Here is a 14,248-nt window from a genome sequence, read left to right as displayed (position 1 = left end):
AAAACATACACGCTGACTCGCTTCAGACCCATGTACCTTCACATCCATACTTAACATCATAACAAGCTGGCCAAGCTCGCTATTATTACATTCATTCATACAAACAAACCAACCCCCCACGCGAGGCGTTGATTACATATGGCGCTTACACTTAGAACCTACAAGATCCTGTGTTCGCCGACTTCTTAATGCATACTGACCGTCATTCCCAGTAATAGACCGTAACGTATTCTACCCCGGGGACATAGAACCGCCAGTATCCCAAATTTGTTTCCCGAACATCCTCTAGTGTCCTTAAGCCAAAACCCCCCTATTTATTCTAAACTATCGCGCCATAACACAGGTCCCATAACAGCAGTCCCAGTCAGTCCCAGCGAGCTCGCAGACACAGTGGTGAGCTACATTACAACAATAGCCGATGGTATTGTCCCCAGAAAAACGGTGCAGATTTTCCCAAACCAGAAACCGTGGGTGGATAGCACTATTAGAGCAGCTCTGAACTCTCGTACCACCGCCTACAACCTGGGTAGAGAGTCAGGAAACATGGAGGAGTATAAGGCTTCAGTCTATACTCTACGCAAGGCTGTCAAACTTGCTAAGAGGACATATGCTGATAAACTGGAGACACAAATGGCACAAAACGACACAAGAGGATTATGGCAGGGACTGAAGACAATATCTGACTATAAAGTCAGCGCCCCCTCAATGGGGAGCGACGACGCCTCCCTCGCGGACAAGCTCAACATCTTCTACGCTCGGTTTGGTGTAGACAGTGGCGCTGCTGGCTCTCCGGCTAGTGACGTCACTGGCGCGCCGGCTGTTGTGGAGGGGGGGGGCAACCGCGGGGGGGCGGGGACGCTCTCTCGTTGTCGGAACACAGTGTGAGAAGAGCATTTATGCAGGTGAACACCAGGAAGGCTGCTGGCCCAGATGGCATAACAGGACGCATACTCAAGTCCTGTGCCAACCAGCTGGCCCCTGTGTTCACCGCCATATTTAATCAATCCCTGGCGGAGTCAGTGGTCCCTGCCTGCTTCAAGATGTCTACCATCATCCCTGTACCGAAGAAACCCTCCCCAACATGTCCAAATGACTACAGACCGGTGGCACTCACCTCTGTGGTCATGAAATGTTTCGAGAGGCTGGTCAAGGACCACATTTGTGCCTCCCTCCCCAGTGATATGGACCCTATGCAATTTGCATACAGGACAAACAGGTCCACCGACGACGCGGTCTCCCAGGTACTGCACAGCACCCTCTCGCACCTTGACCATCAGAAGGGGGGCTATGTGAGACTGTTGTTCATTGACTACAGCTCAGCGTTCAACACCATAGTCCCCACCAGACTGGTGGACAAGCTGATTGAGCTAGGTCTGAGCTCTGCCCTGAGCGCCTGGGTACTGGACTTTCTGAGCGAAAGACCCCAGGCGGTCAGGGTGGGGGGTCAGACCTCCAACACCATCACCCTGAGCATCGGGTCCCCCCAGGGCTGTGTTCTGAGCCCCCTGCTGTACTCACTCTACACACACGACTGTGTGGCCAAGTTCAGCTCTAACTCCATAGTGAAGTTCGCAGACGACACGGTGGTGGTGGGGCTGATCTCGGACAACGACGAGAAGGCCTACCGGGAGGAGGTTGAGGTACTGGAACGCTGGTGCCAGGACAACAGCCTGCTCCTGAACATTGGTAAAACCAAGGAGCTGATCGTGGATTATAGGAGAGGACAGCAGGAGACACACACACCACTGATGATTAACGGGGCCACCGTGGACAGGGTGAGCAGCTTTAAGTACCTGGGGGTCCACATCTCAGAGGACCTGACATGGTCAACACACATAGACACAGTAGTAAAGAAGGCGAAACAGCGCCTCTACCACCTGAGACAGTTAAGGAAGTTCAGAGTATCGGGGAAGATACTCCAGTCCTTCTACTCAGGAGCTGTAGAGAGCATCCTGACCGGAAACATCACTGCCTGGTATGGAAACAGCACGGCACAGGACAAGAAGGCCCTACAGAGAGTGGTGCGCTCAGCCGAGCGTACCACGGGGATTGCACTACCCCCCCTGCAGGTTCTATACAACAAGAGGTGCAAATCCAGAGCCTGCAGGATAATGAAAGACCCTCACCACCCCAATAACAGCCTGTTTCAGCTGCTGAGGTCAGGCAGACGCCTGCGAACCCCAGCTACTAGGACAGAGCGGCTGAGGCTCAGCTTCTTCCCCCAGGCCATCAGAGCCATGACAATGAACATTGAGTGCTCAGAACATTGAACTATCCACACACAAGCACACATGAACACACACACGACACGCACGCTGTGCACACTCACACACGAGCAGCCACTTAACACTTTAACATGAGCGGGCACACACTCATGTCGCACACACGCACACTTATGGCCAAAGGAAAGGACACTTTAAATTAGAATAACAGGAACAGTGTATTGCACTACCAAAGCGAACTAGCATGTCCCATATGCTCTGTAAATAACCATGTACAGATACCGAGATGTCACTCCATGTTACCTGTTACCTGTTTACTGCACAATGTTGTTTTTTCATTTTTGATTCTATTATATGTTGTACCACTGTATTGCACATCGTTGCGGGCAAGACCACCCGCATTTCATTGTATACCTGTATGCCGTGACAATTAAAACTCTTGACTTGACTTGACTTGACTTGATATATTTATTCTTAAAATCGAAACCCACTAGCAGGGTATAGTTTCCCACTCACAAACTCAACTCACCTTCATCTACATACCAATACCTATCCCAAATCTTTTCCTCTAAGATTTTGACTATGTTCCGCTCCACGCCTTACTTCCATCAACATCCCAATGAAATGTACCTGTCCCCACGTTATGTGCTTGGACTCACCTAGCTATAACAGTCACCATTCATACAAATTCGCCGTAATGTCCCTCACCTCCGGTTCTTGTTCGCCGACATAACCCCCTAACTGTGAACCTGTCACCATCCATATAGCGCCCCTAACGTCTGCCATAGCTGTCCCTAATTATGACCAATAACAATCGTCGGGCCGCCACCTCTCAACAAGAAAAATCTTCTTTCTATCCCCCCCCCCTCACTTAGGCAGGCATAAACACGCTGCCCGTATTTACCGCCTTTTACCCCAAGCAAGGGGGCCGAAAGCGGCCTCCTGCCTCTGCACAATCACACAACCGTTAAAGCTCACAGCTGCACAGTTGCGGGACAACAAGCGCACCCCTTCATCTTGGATAGCCTATCTAACACCACTCCACACCATCCCTGCATGCAAAAACCATATTCACCCTGGGCCCCACCCGACTACACATATCCAATTCCACCTACCCTCTCTACTCAAAACAACAACACTGCAACTGCAACCCCTTGTAAGAAACGTATCAACCCCGGCTTTATTCTGCATGCTCCCAATGCGCAGGTGCCGCACGGCGCTGAGCAGCCGGCCACGCCAAGCCCACTACACACCTTTGGGGCAGCGCAGAATGGGTCACGAACACCATTTGTCGTAACTTAAGTCAATACATTAGGTTAGTTACAGTGTACATAGCCCGCTGAATTGGAGAGAATAAGGATAGAATGATAGAATGGTTCCTCTCTGACTCCAATAGCCAGCAAGGAATAAACGTGCAGTCAGACAACAAAGTTCTAATTCAAATTCAGATGATTTATTGCCGCGGGGCCCAAAAGGTGGATAAAGCAGGTTATTACATACAGGGATTATTATTACATCAAACATGATGTACAAAGGATTGTTGAGGTTTATACATAATTTGAGCCCATCACAGTGGCTTCTCACATCAAACAAGTCTGTACACAAATAGTAGTCATGTTTGTGAATGAACTAGAATATACCTTGCCATCACATGGTTAAACCTAACAATGTGTTCTGGTCTTTATACTCAGTATGATGTCATCTTTTTAGACTGTTTTTAGCCAATCACAATTATATCTAAATATGGAGTTGTTCCAATCAGGTTCTTGATACTAAAAACAAGAGGCCTGAGTCTGCCTCTTCCAAATAGGGTCATGTCTTTTTCACAACCAGCGTCCTGCTGTTTGTGGAAGAGAGTTAATTCAAAAGTCCTTTCTTGTATGGGCTGGTTCCTCAGTCCAGGGGGTCTGGTCTTTGGCAGTTTTCCACAGAGGCATGTTACAATAAACATTTATAAGATGTATCTTTAGTGTATATGAATTATATATTTCCAGCATTATCCCAGTGTACTCTTTGCCTATATTTTGATACCAAACAGTGGTTAAGGATAACATGATACCTGTATTTACCAGACTGAAACTTTGTTACTGAGACTTACATTCTATTAAGATTTACAAAAGGAGTGAAATTACATATTCTATTATCTTCATAAACAGTTGACATTCTAATGACATTCAAATATCCTTTTATCTAATAAGTCAGATACCTTTTACCTTAATCTAATATATGTATAAATGTGAATGTTACACAGTTCTACTCAAGGATCTCTGACCTCAGCCGCTGAGTCACACAGCTAAACAGTTGCTCAAGTGGGGGGTTGGTTGACTGTCCCTGTTTCTGCTGTTATCTGATGCCGCTGAGGTGTGATATTTTAAGTCTCTTTGTCTTAGCGCTGACCACATTTGCATCTTCATTGTCTTGTTAGCCTGAGCATACGGTCCACAGAGGGTCCCATGCTTAGAGTGGAAAAATCTAACCATTCAAGTATCCTATTATGTAATGCTACAGTTCAATATTAAAGCATTATTTGAATGAACTATTATCACAGATATTTGCAGTTTCAGTGATGATCTAACAGTCTTCTTGTCTCTTATTCTGTAATTGTATGGATTTAAACAGTTCTACACATTAATATCCTGTTCCACAGAGGCATATTAGTTCCATTTAGCCTCTTGCTCCTTGGTTCAATGCTCACACCCCTTGAATGTGGTGTAACAGTTGGCTCGTGGGGGGTGGGTTTCCTGTGGTTACCCAACTGTCTCCAAGACTCTCCTTAGTCAGCTGTTCAAACCACTTTGCTCTAAAATGGCTCCCATTATGTTTTTTGCATTATGGTTATTTCATACATACACCTTGGCTATAAAATGCATAGTTTTCCAAGTCAATGTTACCACATCATCACGAAGTCTAGGGTGTTACCATGTTGGTGAGTGGGTTCATTTACATGTTGTATTAGCTCAAAGCTGTCCAGTAGGTTGGTAAGCTCAATAGCCTTGGGAGCGTTCTTCTTATTTATATGAATATTCAGATCTCCATGTATGATTAATCTTTCACATCTAAGGATACCGACTGAGATTAGCTCTGAGAATTCCTGCAGAAATATGTTGGTTGCCGGTACAATGTGATGATGAGCAAAGACAGTTCAGCTTTGAGCTCAATAGCAAGATATTCAAATTATGTAAGTTCACTCATGTCAATGTTATTACATACAAACGATGTAGATAAAATAGCGGCAAGCCCTCCCCCTTTTCTATTTTGTCTGACCGATTGATAATACTTATAAGTTGGAGGGCAGGCTTCTATCAGCGTTGTCGCACCAGTAATGTCATTTAGACAGGTCTCGACTAGGAACATGCATTGCAAATTATTTTCAGTTATCAGATCATTGATTAAGAAAGATTTGTTGCTTAACAATCTAACATTCAGAAGGACTATTGTGAGAGATGCCTCGTTGAAAGAACATCACGCCTGACGTCTCCATGTCTTCTAACTAACACTAACCTGTTTTATAGGTAATATAATACTGCTTCCAAGTGCCATATTCTGGTACCTGTAACATTAGCATAAAAAAGAAGGTAGGCCAGCTGTAGTTTACATAGCTTGCATAAAACTGTCTCGAGGTTCCACAAGTTAATCAAAATCTGAAGTATTTCCAATCGGGGCTTGAGATTGCTCAGAGTGCAAATCACTGTCTTCGCAACCGATGTCGCAGTTGTTGTTGTTCATTACTACGCACATTCTTCAGCCCAATGACGTTGTGTGTCTCCTATCCGCCATGCAGCGCATTCAGGCCCATGCCCACTCGGGCATTCTTTTTTCCCACAATCTAATATAATCAGTGATGCCACAGATTACTTGTAAAAGTAATCCGATTACTGATTACTGATTACTCCTTTAAAAAGTAATCCAAGTTACTTTACTGATTACTTGATTATCAGAGTAACTTAGTTACTTTGAAAGTAACTAGGTTACGAAGTCGTCGTCGTTCCCCCAACAGTTTTTTTTAAACGCTTTATTGAAAGTGCATACATTTTTTTAACTTGTTTCTCTGCACATAACGTAAATTGTTAAACTAGTGCTTCAGCTTCTGTACCATCAAGTATGGTAAAGCAACAGTCTATGATGCTCACAGCATTAGAGCAGCCAGCCAGTGGTTTTACAAAACCAGTGTATCCATTCACATCTAACAAATGCAGGCTGAACTATTCAATTATAGCAACTGTAACTATTAAATTGTTTTTATAAATGTCTCTCTATAAACATACAATCAGTCTCTCTTTAACATGTAAATTAACTGTAAATCTGGCAAATAAGAGCTTTTGCTCTGCCACCATCATATATATATTAATCAATAGGGAAAGAAACAATCTCTCTCTTTTGCTGTTTGGCTGGCCTCTGAGTCCTCCTGTACCTAGTCGAAGCGTCGTAGTGTTGTGATTCCAGATGCTTTCAATGCAATTGGATGTGCTGTTTTTAGCGGTAGACAGTATTTTGACTGAGGCTACGTTTAGACGAGCGTTTTGGGGTGGAAGTCTGAACAGAAACCGCAAAAGTCTTCTTGCGGTTTCACTTCGTTTAGACAAGCGTTTTGGGGTGGAATTCTCAGACGAATGCAACGGAGCCCTGCTGTCACACGATTGGCGCATATGTCACATGACGTGCTGTGAAGACCCGCCCTACTCTGCCTCTGATTCGCAGACTGTGGATGGGGAATGTGATTGGGCCAAAGCAGAGTCACTCACAGACAGAGAGTCCAGTCACGCCGCGGGACACATTCTTGTGTAACCCTTTCACTGCCACACCACGTCCCAAATAAGAAAAACAGCTCAAGAATGTATTTTTGACTGTCGAAAACGAAATAAAATACTGCATTCCGCCTGCATTATGAATTTATGATGAGATAGTAACGAAATAGTAACGCACAGCCACTTGGACAAGTAACTGCAATCAGATTACTGGCTTTTAAAGATTAACGCGTTAGATTACTATTTTCGGGGAAAAGTAATCAGATTACAATAACGCGTTACTTAGTAACGCGTTACCGGCATCACTGAATATAATATATATATATTTTTTTTTAACATAGAATATTCGTTGACAGCCCTACTTAACAGTTACTGCACATTACATCACCCCTGAGTGGAACTTGGAAAGCCAAACTTTCCCCCACTGTACTGAAAACCTGTACCGAACTGTGACTTCAAAACTGAGGTACGTACCGAAACGTGGTTTATGTGTACCGTTACACTCCTAATAGACATAGTAAAGTAGTATAGGCATAGTAGCATGGTATATTCATAGTAGGTTGCATAGTACATAGTATATAGTAGTATAGACATAGTAGCATAGTAGATAGTAGTATAGGCATAGTTATATATTAATTGCATTTATATAGCGCTTTTCTAGACACTCAAATTGCTTTACAATGTAGGGTGGAAATTGCCTCCTTCACCCCCACTGGTAGCACCCACACATAGTAGCAGTAGATAGTAGCAGACATAGTAGCATAGTAGTAGTGTAACCCCTGGTCACTAGAGGCCTCTATGACATGAGACAAGAGCAACTACATCATAGCATTTGTTTTATTAGTTCTATGAAATCGAAAGTATTGTATGAGAATAGTGAGTGAATAATTTGTAAATGTTGCAACTGATAGTGACTCTAAAACGGATGTAATGTTGAAATAAGATTAGACCAATCAGAGCGTTAGGCCAGCCTCCTAGGTTTTGGCTGGGAACTTGTTTTTTCTCTGCCGAGTCGTAACTTGACGTAACTTGTAACGTGCAAGAGAATAGTTATATGATAATTAGCATCAGATTACTGATAGGAGAGCAGTATATGAGAGAATACTGGTATGATACCCTGAGTTTGATTGCAAAAGAAGAACCTTTGTGGATGGTATGAAAAGTGTGCGAACGGATTCAACATACATCTGTTGGCACGGTTGCTAGGTACTGTAGCACCAACCTTGTTGCACATCAGAAAATTCCTTGGTGAGTGTCAACAAAAGAAATGTGAATATTAGAAAATTGTGTTAACATGAGAATTGAGTGTAAAGGTTAGCGTTACCCTGGCTAATTAGCTACCATGAGCTGGTTGTAGCTAGCTGCAGTTATCTGTAGTAGAGTTGTGGGTATGTCTCAACATGTTCCTCATTAGCCACGAGGGGGTCGGTATACAGACATGTGATACCTGAAAACAGAATGTCAAGAGTTGAACCCATTTAGATATTGTAAATGTACTTTATTGTTATGATACATTTACAAATGCCAAATTGAAGGTATTTTATTGAATGAGACATTGCTAAGTCTTGTGGCTTTGTGTTGCAAGCCTGGGTTTTGTGTTGATGGAGTTGAGTCGGATCCTGGATTCATCTGTTCATCTGCTGGTTCCTTTGGACTACATCATTGGCGGAGAGGCTGGCGAGCCGCCCACGAGAACGACCTGCGAAGTGAAAGACAAGGACAGAGTTAAAGTGTGCCTTCTACAGAGTGGTAGGATAAGAGCACTCACTTACATGTTTCCCAAGCTGGATTCGTATCACTGAACTGAGTTAAGTGCCACAGACACCAAGTTCCGTGATATACATGGACAGAGCTTACCCACCATTCATGGAATGAGTGTGGAATCGTTGGTTGTTAATTGGTTTAGATCATTTAATTGTAATAGGTTCAGATACGTTGCTTATTGTTAAGTGCACTGCTCTGGGAAAATATTTCAGTTTTGTTTTATTGCTTTTGTGTTAGCAGAGTTTTATATCTTACGATGATTTGCAGGGTCTTCTTTTCAAAATAAGAGTCCTGGTCCCTAAAATGAGTTGATCTAGTTCGTTTTAAATTATACATAAAATAAATAGATACAAATAATAAACCAGCCCTTATAAGACAAAAGTATATAGAATAATATTAAAATAGTAAGTAAATAGAATTAATAGTAACTAAAGTAGTAGGACCAGGGAATGTTTAACCCTCTTGAGACCGCTCGCCCAGTTAGAAAATTCATGAACTTGAACGTACATTGGTTTGTGATAGATTATTAATTAAAATTTAATTACATATTATTCATAAAATAATTTAATGTGTGTGTTAAAATTTGTATTCAAACTTACCCCGTTCTCTTCCTCGAGCCTTGTCTTCCTCTATGCCCCTCTGCCTCTCTACAAGCATCTTCTCTGGGTAGGAGCAGTGGGAGTGAACTCTGGTTCATGGGCTAGCTCGACATTAGCCGCAGCTAGCCTCGGAGCTAGCTGAGCTAATGAAAGCCTCCAGCCGGCAAGCATTCATCTCTGGGTATGTGGGTCGCACCGACCCGTCACACTCATCGTCACTTCTGGGCTGATAAAATGAAATATATTAGAATATGACCCAGCAATGAATAAACTAATAACAGCAATGTGGCTATTTGAAAACATTGCATTCGCTAAATAAATACGTCAATGGTCCCTCTGGCACGAGCACGGGGGCGAAGCGTGCGATATACACAAGCCCTATATCCTGGCAATGTTCTCACTTCGCCTCAGTATTTTAGAAACAAGCTTTTGGAGTGGAAAATATTACCAAAATCTCTGGAAAAACATCTCACAAACACTATAGACTGTCGGAAACTAAAGTAATGCTATAATATGTCCAACAACTGCCTATAAACACTACTTACACCGTTGTTTCAAAATGCACACGGGAGCTCATTTCCTGAGTAGAAGTATTTGGCTCTGAATATTTCTGCAAAAGACACAAGCGTTATTCCGAGAGGGCCTGTATAGTCCCTGGGACAACTTCCGGAATGATACTCCCGTCGATTAAAGGGGAAGTGCTCACCATCAAGAATATGTAAACATTTGTCCAAATGGGACAATCTGCATGACAACAGCGCCCTCTAAGGTGTCGACGCCTCCGTCGGACCAAGAGAGCTTAATTAACCTGTTCCACACGAGGTGAAAAGCCGCCTAAAATATATACCTAGGTAAATGGAATATTGCTCAACTTCTACAAGGGCTATTTGCATATTCTTGGTATCTAGGTACATCTATGGACCTCAGGGAATGTATTCACACTGTCAGAAATATTGTGTCTATTACTAGGCTTGCTTAAATTGTGATGAAACAAAGGAAAATATGAATTATGATTATTCTTTGCATCTTTGACAGTGAATAACACCATGATAATAATGACCAAACTTAAAAAACTGCCACTGACCTCGTTCAGTACCCTCTTGAGATCAGGTGTACAAAAGATCTAAGGAAATTAATAAAGGGAAGATGATTAAACCGAAAGTTCTGTAGATACAGTACTGAATTATCCCATCCGGACCAATGCAATTTGAAATATTATTATAGAATATAGTATACAGTGGCAGCTGCTGACCAAATTTTTTGGTGAAGCACAAATTATTATATTATATTATATATTAAATTATATTTTTAAAACATCCCCAAGGCTGCAACACCCCCATTCCTCCCAGGTGTCAGGCTCCTCATTCACACATCACCACCACCCCTCTTGCTCCACTGCCATCACCACCGCCACTACCACCACTCCTCCTGCTCCACTGCCATCACCACCTACCCATTCGCACATTCTCATGTTGACCACAAAGTCAACGAACCACACTTCAACCTCCCCGGGCCGAACCGACCACTTTAACCGAAATCGGACTGAAAAACAAACGTTTCATCCAAAAAAATATTTTTAAATATTTTTATGAAAAAATATATTAAAAAAACGTATTAAAAAAGTTTTTCTGACTTTTTAAATTTTTCGGGACCTCCATGTTTTGGGGGTCTTAATCGTCAAAATCGGATCCGGGATTCAGCTCCCAACAGTCGGGCAAGAACTGCAGGTTTTCAGCCTCTCTCCAGGCGTGTATGCTTTCCCCAATGCAGTTGTGTTTCCGCGTTCCCGTTTTGTGCTCTGATTGGCCAGGTCATGTGACATGTGCGCCAATCGTGGGACAGCAAGTTCTGCGCCTATTTACGGGTCTAACAGCCTGCAAACTACCGGGCGTTCTATCGCCATGCTCTAAGACAAACTGGGGGAACTCCAACATTTTGGGAAATTAGCTTATTTAACATCTTCCCTGGAGTTAGACAAGAAGATACATACCTTTTTTGTCTCTGTGCGTGCATTTTAGCTTTGGGAATAGACGCTCCGTTAGCATAGCTTAGCTTCATCACTGGAAGTGAGTAGGGGCCGGAGCCTTACAGTGCCTTACAGTGTATTGCAAGGTCTGACATTGACCAAACTTGATATGCATGACCTTGGTGGGCTCTAGGTCAACTCCTGAAAAGGGTTATTAGCCCCCTAACTTTTGATTTATTGATTATTGATTATTGATTATTTTGATAATAATAATAATTAAAAAAATATATATATATATATATATATATTTTTTTTTTATTATTATTATTATTTAATTTTTTTATTAGAAATGTTTCCTCTGTAAAAAAAACAATGCCAGTGAATTTTTTTCTTTTCTTCAAAACTGGCCAAGTGACAGCTCTGAGCTCTCTGATCTGGCCTGATCATAACTGCAGTAATGGCCAGCTGTCAATCACTCAGTGCAAAATAACTGCACTGGGTTGGGTTTAAGAATGTAATTATCCAAAAATGAAGAAGAAAATTATTATTAATTTACATATATATTATATATGTAAATTAATTATCATTTTCTTCTTATTTTTTTTCTTTCTGACTGTATATTATGAGTGAAGTACTGCCTCATGTGTTGTCATGGAATAACCTCCACTGATAGAATATGATGCTTATACATTACCTTATTACATTACCTCAGACGTTATAAAAGTTCCTGCTTTGTATATAAATGCCTGCACAGATTAGCCCCTTCCCCTCTCAAGGAGTTTATCCACGAGAAAAGGAACACTGGATTAGCCACTAGGTCAAACACCAGAGGGGATTGTGGGGTCCATTTTACTAAGACCGCCTTCAGCAAAAATGTTCTATCGATAAAGGGAAGTGGAACATGGAACAGCCTTCCAGTCCCCTTAAGGGAATGTACCACCCTGTCCACCTTTAGGGGCCAACGGAAATGGCTGTTAGACAGCCAAATATGCACTCATTAGGGATGTTAGTGATGTTGTACTGACTGAATGTCATGTTAGTGTGGTCATGTCAGTGATGTCAGTTTTTATGAATGAACGTTGTATGGTCCGTTTTGTGTTTGTTTTATGTTAGGACTACGGGTGGAAATTAGCCCTGTGCTATTCCCGGCATATTTACGTCCTTATCATGCTGTGATGTTATGCATACACATGTAAATGATGTTCATTAATTTGCATTGTCCTTAATAAACAAATCTTAATCTTATTATAGCCAATTCGCACATTTATATATATATATATATATATATATATATATATATATATATATATATATATATATATATATATATATATATATATATATATATATATATATATATTATCTTTCAAATGCCCGAGTTCAATTTGGATTTAGTATCACCAGGCGTGCATGAGAACAGATAATGAAATCTACTGTAATCTACTGTACTTTTACATTTTCCCCACAGTGCAAATTTTAAACTAACTGCGTTTAAATATTTGTCAAAACCGTTACCTTTTGTGGCTTATTATCGCGAATCATAACAGTTATTGATATGATTCATTCAGAACGCTCAACTTAGAAACCCCACAGTATCTGACAGGAAGTGTAGTTCGGAAAAATTCCAACGCTGGTCGACAGCTATGCACCCCCTCCTCTCTACAAAATGGCTGCAAAAAGACTACAATTCCCATGGTTCAAAATTTCCATTTCCGTTTCTGTCTTGCATAGACTTCAGAAAATCAAAAACTTAAAACTATCTAATGGCACTTTTAACCTATTGCTAAACTAACGTATTGATGATAATATACATTCTACATGCTTTTGTGACATGTTAGTGATGTTAATACTTGAAAACGTTTGATAAAAAAATCTTAAATGCAACTTAAATGCAACACTCTGAAAAATATTGATTTATGACCACATGTCATTTTTGGGTCGGTACCGACCCCGTGGGGTGGAACAGGGCATCAGACCCAAGGTAAATAAATGTCTATTTTCCATACATTTCCTTTTGTATTATTTATTTTACAGTGTTGCTGTTAAGGAGGTTGACTTATATATATTTTGTTGTTATCCTGATTGTTGGGAGAGAAAATAAAACAAAGAAGGTAAGGAGGAACAAAAGAGGAACAAAAAAGAAACATTCTGTTACCTTTGAAATATAGATCCTTTGTCAGTGTGCTTCATTCTTGTGCAGACCATCTCTCTTCCGAGGCAAACTTGGTTTCTTTTGATCTGGCCCAAACCCACCTGATTATACCTTGTCTAGTTACTAAGCTAGTGTTACAATAGGCATAATAGTATAGACATAGTAGCATAGTACCTATTAGATAGTAGTATAGACATAGTAGCAAAGTACATAGTAGTATAGACATAGTAGCATAATAGTAGTAAAGCCGTTTTAATTATTTTATTCAAATATTGATTGAAAAAGTGATTTTAGTCGACGGTGGAAGATTAGAGTAGAATACAATAGAAATGAATAGAACAGAGTAGAGTAGAATGGAATATAACATAATAGAATAGAATAGAACAGAGTAGAGTAGAGTAGAGTAGAGTAGAGTAGAGTAGAGTAGAGTAGAGTAGAGTAGAGTAGAGTAGAGTAGAGTAGAGTAGAGTAGAGTAGAATATCCCCTGATGGAAATGTAACATGCTAAACAGCTATTTATTACCCAGGCTACAATAGACTGTCAACCACATAGAAGTTCAGCCTCTTACAACTGTAGACATTGTGACTAACACACACACCCCAACCCATTCTCATGCCCCCTGCGTCACATTGTCACGCCGGTCCCATAACCTCTCTGTGTGTCTTCTTCATGCTCAGACACCATTAGGTGTGTGTTCTTCACGCACTGTTTGGCCCTCGGCGCTCTCCATCGTGTCTGTGGTTAACTGTATAATTCCACCGGGAGACAAACCCGGGGCGCTAGGCTGGTAGGCAAGTGC

The sequence above is a fragment of the Notolepis coatsorum genome, assembly GCF_963971535.1.
Source record: "Notolepis coatsorum genome assembly, chromosome: 2".
Taxonomy (NCBI): Eukaryota; Metazoa; Chordata; class Actinopteri; order Aulopiformes; family Paralepididae; genus Notolepis; species Notolepis coatsorum.
This window is presented reverse-complemented; position numbering follows the sequence as displayed.